This window comes from Lepidochelys kempii, chromosome 4 (assembly GCF_965140265.1).
Source record: "Lepidochelys kempii isolate rLepKem1 chromosome 4, rLepKem1.hap2, whole genome shotgun sequence".
Classification (NCBI taxonomy): Eukaryota; Metazoa; Chordata; order Testudines; family Cheloniidae; genus Lepidochelys; species Lepidochelys kempii.
In genome coordinates, this window is record NC_133259.1 from 92,540,589 (window position 1) to 92,548,388 (window position 7,800).

Genomic DNA, 7,800 nt, shown 5'->3' on the forward strand with positions numbered 1-7,800 from the left:
GATTTAACCCTTATCTTGATTGCTGCCAAATACATTGATCTATAACCTTTCTATTGTGTTTGAATGATAAAGAATGACATTAGAACACTAGTGATTTCTCACAGTAAGTAAGTTGTGAGTTCCAACAATGGCTTTTTGGTCCATTGAGTTGTTTTTAAGTATAACAAAATCTTTTCTCCTAGCCTATGTGGTTAGAGAGTAATTCAAGCCCAGCTAACTCTATGGACCAGCTCCTGCAAACATGCAGATGAGTATTTGCATTGAACCACTGGGATGATTCATGTGAATATAGTTACTCACTTGTGTAAGTGTTTGCAGAATTTGGCTCTTCACTTTTAACAGTGTGAGCCATATGCAAGAGCCTATTTTGATCCCCCTTATTAAAAGCTATAATTAAAACAAATGGATTTAAAAAAAATTCTGAAGATGTTTCCCTCATAGACTGCATATAATTTTGGGGAAATGTGTTTGATTTTTCACATTTCCATTGGCTGTATTAGTTACCAGTGACTGAACTGGACCAGCTCGCTTTTTTTAAGTGAGCCAGTACTTTATTTGTATCTTGCCATTTTGTACTCCAAAATGTATTTTTATTTAAAAAGAAAAGTCTCTAGCAGCCCTTATTTTTGCAAAGAAAACTTTCACATTGTAAATGGAGTGTAAAAAGATGCAGTCGTGTCTGGCTGAGCCTGAAGAGTGTCTGACCTAATAGTTCAACTCTGAGAAGTATTAGCTACCCCACTTTGTGTAAACGGGAACGCTTAAGCCTAAGGATGACAATGCACACGTCAACATTAATTATTTCATGGCTGACAACCTCATAAAAGAAAGAAGAAGGGAAGGCCTATTAAAGGTCCGTGAAGTCTGCTGTGAGCAACATCTCATTTTGGGGTCTCAAGTACCTGAGGCTGGTGAGTGAGCAAAGCCTGGAAAAGTACCATTACTTTTTTACCCATATTTTTTTCTATTTCAGCCCTTGATTCTAAAATCAAGCTTTCCACATGCTTGTTTTCATTGATTTGTTTTCTAAGGGGCTCAGTTAAGCCTTTTCCACATACACAAAATTACCATTTTCATTTAATGTTAAGGTTGTTGGTGCTTGGTTTCCTATGAAGGCAATCAGATCTACCTCCTTTTTATATTCAGGGGCACCAATTATTCTAACATTCATGCACCTAATTAGGTTTTCCAAGTAATGCTTGTCATTGCTAATAAATTACTTTTGATAGGTAATTGCTGTTCTGTGATTCAGTTATCAACACATAGAACCATAGGGCTAGAAGGGACCACAAGGGTAATCTAGTCTAACCCCCTGTCAACAGGCAGAATTTGTTGTGTCCAAACCATCCAAGACAGATGGCTATTCAGACTCCTTTTGACAACCTCCAGTGAAGAAGCTTCCACAACCTCCCTAGGCAGTCTGTTCCACTGTCTTACTGCTCTTACAGGTAGGAATTTTTTTTCTGAGATTTAATCTAAATTTGCTATGCTGTAGTTTGAACCCATTGCCTCTTGTTCTGCCCTCTGTGGTGAAAGAGAACAACTTTTTTCCATCTTTTTTATGGCAGCCGTTGAAATATCTTTCATATCCCCCCTTAATCTCCTCTTTTCCAAACATATCCAGTTCCTTCCTCCTTTGCTCATATGGCTTGCATTCCACGCTTTTGATCATCTTTGTTGCTTGCTTCTGGATCCTTTCCAGTTTCTCCGTATCCTTTCTATACATTGGTGATCAAAACTGGGCACAGTACTCCAGTTGAGGTCTAACCAGTGCCAAATAGAGTAGTACTATCTCCTCCCGTGACTTGCATGCTATGCTTCTGTTAATGCAACCTAAAATTGCATTTGCTTTTTTTTGCAACAGCATCACATTGCTGACTCATGTTGCGGTTGTGATCCATCACAACTCCCGGATCCTTCTCAGCAGTGTGGCTGCGAAGCCAGTTTTTCCCCATTCTGTACTTGTGCATTTGTTTTTTCTTCCCTAAGTGTAGCACCTTACATTTGTCTTTGTTGAATTGTATTTTGTTGTCTGTAGTCCAATTCTCCAAATTGTCATGATCCCTCTGAATTTTAGCTCTATCCTCCAAAGTACTGACAACCCCGCAACTGCTGTCTAAGACTTACACCAGTCTCCTCCATCAGAGTTTCTTTTTTGACCAGTGTTGAAGAGTCAGTTTTAGTCTTTAATAGCTAGATTCTCCAACATTTACTCATGTTAAGAAGTATCTTATTCTGCAAGTTGTGCCATTGATTGAAAAGTTTTAAAACCCAATCAAAATAAAAAATCTAATGCTGAATTCTTCTAAACATATTCCAATGGACTACTTTATTATTATATGTCAGAATTATAGACAAAAACTGTCTAAAATTGTTTACAGTTGAACGTACAGTGCTGTGCAAAAAGATAGTGTAACGCCAACAGGACCCCAGTCATCGGCGGACAGGATTGAACCAGGGATCTCTGGAGCTTAGTGCATGAGCCTCTACTGCATGAGCTAAAAGCCAACTACTTGTTAGCTAAGGCTGTAGAGCAGACTCATTTTATCTCTCTCTCTATGTGGTCTTGGTGCCACTAGATGGGACAGAACACCACACCCCGAGGTGTGTAGGTTACAATAGCATATAACCATGGAGTTAGACTGCATTCTAATGCACGCACACACACAAAGGCCAAATTCAGGTTGCCATACATAAGCATTTCCTAACGCTTGAATGCTTAACTTTGCAACCTAAATAATATCCTTTTAACATAATTTTTTTATATAATTTCCTAAGGTTATTTTTAAAAGGAAAAAGGTAAAAACAAATTATATTATGTGCAACTGTAGCAAACCCCAACAACATGCATCATCAGGGGGGCTTTAACCCTAACCCTTCAGCACAGACATCTACCCCTTACTTACAGGACTAGCTGCATTAGCTAGCAGGAAAAATGGGTATGAGCTGCTGGTACTGTGTACTGGGACAGAGGATGATCAAGGGGAGCTGCCTTCTCCTTGCCGAACTTCAAAGGCCTGCAAGCAATGGAGTTCTTAGAGCTTCTCAGAAGAATGTAGCAAGCATCCTTTATAATGGAAACTGTTGGGTGAGCGAAAATAGGGGTTCACTGTTAGCTGCCCCTATACCTTTTTGAGGTGCTGTTCCAAGAACTTTTTCTTTACTCAGTTGGGGTCAGATTTTGTCACCCTTATTCTTGTTGAGCTGTACCTTATTGTGCAAGGAACTCCAATGAAATCAGTGGAACTTCTCATAGAGCAACATACTGTCCGGAATGAATAACGAGGGCAGAATTGGAACCTGTATTTTTTTCTAAACTTAGTTTTTGCAACTCTCCTTCTGTTCCTGTGGTTAACATTAACAGGACGACTCACAGAGTAAGGTACTATTCAATGTGAGTAAGAGACACAGAATTGATCCCTAAGGTTGCAGTAGCAGATCACGAATCTTAGCTTTTAAGGCCAGAAGGAACCACCAGGTCTTCTAGTCCAACCCTTATGTCCAACCTAAACTGCCCTTACTGCAATTTAAGCCCATTGCTGCTTCTTCTATCCTCAGAGGTTAACAAGAACATTTTTTAAAAACCTTTTAAGTACTTGAAAACTGGTATCATGTCCCCCCTAGGTCTTCTCTTCTCCAGACTAAACAAACCAATTTTTTTCAGTCTTCCCTCATAGGTCATGTTTTCTAGACCATCAATCATTTTTGTTGCTCTTCTCTTTTACTTACTCCAATTTGTCCACATCTTTCCAGAACTGAACACAATACTCCAGTTGAGGCCTAATCAGCGCAGAGTAGAGCGGAAGAATTACTTCTTGTGTCCTACTTACACCCTCCTGCTAATACATCCCAGAATGATGTTTGCTTTTTTTGCAACCAGTGTTACACTGTTGACTAATATTTAGCTTGTGATCCGCTCTGACCCCCAGATCTCTTTCTGCAGTTCTCCTTCCTAGGCAGTCATTTCCCATTTTGTATGTGTGCAACTGATTGTGCCTTTCTAAGTGGAGTACTTTGTATTTGTCCTTCTTGAATTCCCTCCTTTTTACTTCAGGCCCTTCCTCCAGTTTGTCCAGATCATTTTGAATTTTAAGCCTAGCCTCCAAAGCACTTGCAACCTCTCCCAGCTTGGTATCGTCTGCAAAGTTTCTAAATATACTCTCTATGCCATTATCTAAATCATTGATGAAGATATGGAATAGAACAGAACCAGACCCAGAACTGATTCCTGCGGGACCCCACTTGATATGCCAGCTTGACTGTGAATCACTAATAAAAACTCTCTGAGAACAGTTTTGCAACCGGTTATGCACCCACTTTATATTAGCTCTATCTAGGTTGTATTTCCCTAGTTTGTTTTTGACCCGTAGCACAAGAAAGTGTATCAGGGTAGCTAGTCCCTGAGGATAGATGAAACTCAGTGTCTCTGGACCAGGGCAGGTGAGTTCAATCTAGCCAACATAAAGGGTTGCTTTTGGTTTGGTGTGGGGGACTGATTGGGACAGGCTGTGTCTGGGGAGGGAAAGCCAGAGTGGAGTGGAGGGGAGGGGAGCTAACTAGTGTGGTGGGTCACCTGGAGCAAGGAGGTTAGGTGCTGCCCCAGAGAGGAAGCAGAGCTGGTCAGAACTAGGAACCAGCCACAAGTCTCTGAGAGGGGTAGAGCTGAAACCTGAAGGTAAGGATTGAGTAAAAAAAAACTTTTTCTGTTTGTTTGCTTGCTTCTATTAAGAGAATGAATCTCCTTGCCAGGGACTGGGCATGGCAGTGTATGTTTTGAAGCTAGGGAGTAGCCCTGCCTAGGGACAGAAGGTTAGAAAAAAATCATTCAAAACCTGAATTAATGGGGAAAAATTATCTTGAAGCAGAAACTCAAAAGAACTCCCTTCCCTTTTAATTTAATAGCAATTTCTAAATAAGTTGTTTGGAAACCCTTGAAATGAATTCGGCATTTAAAATCCACTTAAAAATATTGAACATAATTTAGAAAGTCTCTTTCATCTTAAACTCCCTCCCCCACCCATGATCTACATTTAAAGATACCAATGGTGTTCCTGTTCCTTTGAATTTCAGAAATGATGACTAACTGAAAGAAATGTTTTTTTTTAAACCTCAGTAATAGTCACAACAGATATTTCTCTAACTCTTTTAAACAACTGACCCAAGAGTATGACCAATTTAATGAAATGTTAAAATGGAGTTTTTTAAAACCATGTTCAGTACACACCCATGAAAGAAAAGATCTGCATTTACAAGAAGCACCTATAAGTGACATATAGAAAAGCCTCAATGAAATAGATTACTGATGCTTTGAGGGTCTTTCTGTCATGTATGCTTAATGTTACAGAATATATGAAAACAATCCTGCATTTCTTCTTGATAATCTGACCAACTCAAACAAACGTTCAAAGCATTTAAATATTAAATAAATGTTCAATAAATGTAATGTGGGATCAAGCACATTTGCATTTCATGATGCATGCTGCTTATTCAGAATGACACGTGTTCAACCTATTGCTAACTAGTGAGTTTTCATTAGACTGGTAATTAGTAGGTGATTTTAAAGTATCCTTGATGCTATAGCTAGAACAATGTTAATATCTATATTTGTCTTCTTTGGGAATAGTTTCAAGAACCAATGATTTAATAATTAAAAAACATGTGGCTAAATTCTGTGTTGATTTACACCCCATTGAGGTTTGCTGGAAGTCTGAAGTCAGCACAAAGTCTGTCTCACATACTCTAATATCTTTGGGCTAAATTGTGACTTAAGGCTCACCACTGAGCACTGTGATTCAGAGACACACTTCATAGTCATAGGTACTCCCCTGCTGGCCTATACCAGCAGCCAATTATAACAACGCTTCCCCAGCTCAGCTGTGCTTAGCCATCAAACTGAGGGGATGGGGAATGGGTGGTATGTTGGCTCTACTTTTCCCAAGGTGGGCAGTAGACAGACAGGCGCACACCAGCTGCTTACTTATACTGCATAATGACCCAAGGTCTGGGAAGTGCTCACTAAGGTGCATAGGTGCTGGAACTGCTGCACCCCCTGGCTTGAAGTGTTTTCCATCATATACAGGGTTTACAGTTTGGTTCAATGGCTCTTACCTCCCCCACTATATAAATTGTTCCAGGATGTAAAGCCAAGGATGTGCTGGCTTACTTTGTACTGGCTGGTTGTCCAAGTCACAGACTAGCTAGCTCTTTGTGGTTTGGTCTCCGTGGCAATGCCAATCTGCTAAAGTGTAATATTAAACCCCTTTGGATTCTTATAGCTGTCAAGTATCCAACACAGAGACGCCCATATAGATGTTCATTATGCATTCTCCTAGTCACTTCAAGTCAATCAGTGGAACACAAGTGGCCCCCAGATGTGCACTATGTGTAACACTCCAGTGGTTAAGGCAGCTGTCTGTCATTTCAGGAGTTATCAGTAAGATGAGAAGCTGGGCGAATACTGTTTTTTGATTATATGACCTTGTACTGAAAAAAGGGGACTTTGAGTTGAGGGACACGGACATCTTACCTTGAGCTAAAGCACAGAAATGTGGCTACCCTTCTACTGAGCAGAGAGAGAGGGAGATACCAGTATGTGGATAGGGCAGAGACCCCTTTCTGAAGTGATGTTTCACCAGTGAAGTACAGTCTGACCTGTCGTGTGTTATGAAATGAAATATCCTAGGAAAGGTATCATGTCATGGCTCTGTGAAATGACAGCCCTGCTCAAAAAGGCACTGGCTAAGTTTCCTGAAAACTTGCTATACCTCCACAGTGGGGTAGTCTGTTCTCTCAGTGCAGTCAGCCTAGCCAGCTGCAGGGGTGAGAGGGGGGAGGCTGGTATTGCTACTAGCAGTATTAGCCCTCCCCAGGTTTCTCTGTGTTGTGAGGCTGAATGTTCTATGCTGTGCTCGGATATAGTGAATGGGGAAGGGTGCAAACTCACTGATGTCAGCAGGGTTACAAAGGTGTAAATAATTCCCTAATAATGAGTTCATTTTTTTTTCAAAGATCAAAACCCAGCCCTTTATTTGTACCATTTTAACTGGAAGCTACAATGCTGAAATGCTGGAGAAGTTGGTCAGACGTTATAGCTAGTACTGACCTTGTGATGCACTTGCTGTTTAGAAGACCTCACTCTCACATATAACTTGTCTCACTTTCAGGGCTTGCAAGAGTGCAATAGCTCTCATAGTATCGTGAGTGCTAAAGTAAATGGAAGGTTAGCTAACAATTTTGTTGTTTCAACCAAAATGTATTTCATGTTAATTCAGCATTCACATCGCACTCCCCATTAGCTTCCCTGGCCCAAGTCTGGTACTGATGCTCCACCAGTGGATCAAATTCGGTGATGACTCCTCATCACGTACCACCTGAGGCATGTTGTACATACACTAAGACTTCAGTATAGTATATCTTTGTCATATTAGGCACCTAGTAACTGAGGACAGGGTGGCTAAGATCCACAAATTCATAGACTGTGACCTGCGTAGGAAATGTAACTGAGTTTCTCTCTCCATCCCCCTCTCCCCCGCTTCTCTGTGATGTATAAAGAAAGCATAGAGGGATTTGTGGAAAGAAAAATATTCAGCTTATTTTACACTAGAAATTCAGATATCAACTACTCTAGAAAACACCATAGTGATTGGAGAACTTATGGTATCTCAAAGAATAAAAGTTGAGTAACTGAGAGGGAAAAGGAGTTTGAATTAATGTATTTAAGCTTTATTTGTTTTGTTACGATTTATTTAATTCAAATGTCTAAAGTACGTTTAGGAGACAGGAAGTATCTGTTAAAGTTTC